The sequence below is a fragment of the Morone saxatilis genome, unplaced genomic scaffold (assembly GCF_004916995.1).
Source record: "Morone saxatilis isolate NCDOM2014 unplaced genomic scaffold, NCSU_SB_2.0 Contig3, whole genome shotgun sequence".
NCBI classification, from domain to species: domain Eukaryota; kingdom Metazoa; phylum Chordata; class Actinopteri; family Moronidae; genus Morone; species Morone saxatilis.
Window position 1 is genome coordinate 20,837,109 of NW_023339873.1, and position 1,662 is coordinate 20,838,770.

The window sequence follows — 1,662 nt, forward strand, 5'->3', positions numbered from 1 at the left end:
ATTAGCAGTTAGCGGAGCTGAGGCAAAGCAGCCGGAGAATGTCAAAACCATATGAACTAGTTTCACCTAAATCACAGATAAAGTTGTGTTTTTGTACAAGTGGTAACGTTTGTACAGTAATCAGTGAGGCCCGGCCCTCCACAAACACCAGCTGTGCTGTTAGCTAGCCAACTGACTAATGAATCTTTGCTCTGTATCAGATTGATTAAAGCTTGATCAACAGGCAAAGGCTGTTGATTATTCGTTGAAATTGTTTAGGTAAGCATGCATCACATTTTGTTTTACAGGAAGACAAATGATTGGATTTTAATAAAAAAAATTGAGTTTTTGTTCATTTTTTGGCCCCCATTGTGGCCAATATAACTTGGGTACAATATAACTAAGGATACAATTGTAAAGTACATTTTTCATTTTACCTGGACTTTAAAAAAGAGGAACGCATAACAAGTTGTTGTGAGATGTTCAATATTTAGCCAAAATGGAGGCTTCAGCTGCTACATTGAATTAATTGTCTCAGGGAAGGGAGGTCACTCCAATTTTTTAATGTGTATGTTTGGGAACACATACTGTAAAAATGCGCTCAGAGAAACACATAGTACCAACCAGAAGCAAATTAGCTGGCTGATTGTGCAGGTTTCCTTCCCACCGTGAAGCTTGGAAAAAAACACAACACAAACATAAAACAATGGAACAAGGAAGCGGTTCTTCAGTCGTTTCACATGGTCATATCACGGCACACACCTACGCACACTAAAAATAGTCCTTTACAAAGAGATTGCATACAATATTACTTAACAAACAGGAAGAACGTACTATAAACACTAAGACATTTCAGTGATTGAGAGAAAACTCAATGGTTATCTAAATACTGGGTATTGTCAATAAGCTTCTTTTTTCTTTTTTGTGAATTTTACATTAACCCATTGTCATAATAATAATAATAATAATAATAATAATAATAATAATAATAATGAGTTTGTGGCTCTTTTTGCTACCTGTAAGGTCAGAGGTCAGACCAAGCTATTGAACAGATCAAGCTCAGCTGTCCTGCCGGAAGATACTCTAGCTTGTGGTGAACGTGAGTAACCTGATTGAGTAATAGGCTGTTAAACAAAACCTGACATCTCGCTGCCCCAGAAATGCTGCAAATATACAAACAACAAGAGTTTCCCCATTTACCCAACCACCTTTATCAGCTTTTATATGTAATCTAATCAAATAATACGAGGGGACACGAAAGATCAGTTTTTAAGGTGAAATGAAAACACAGCACCCAGTATTTCCCCACTGGTTTCAGGGGCAGGTCTGCCACCCCAGTTAGGTGTCAGATTTAGGCCAAAGTGACCCAAGTCAGATTTTTTCTTTATTTTTTGTGACTATTCTTTCATGATGTGTGAACGGCACAAATCACATGGACTCACATGTGGTCCAAATCAGATACAGATCTGATTTTTGCAATGTGACCTCAGTGTGAACAGTCATTTCAGAATGTATGTGACTTTTATGTCACTCTAGATCAGCCATTATCATTAGCATGACATGCCCTATTCCATAATCACTAACCAAGCGCACCCTTCCAATCTGGCGGTCTATTTAAACTGCACAATTTCCCAGCTCTCCCTCTGCTCTGTCAATGCCCGCTGTTGCCCTGTATCCGTATTT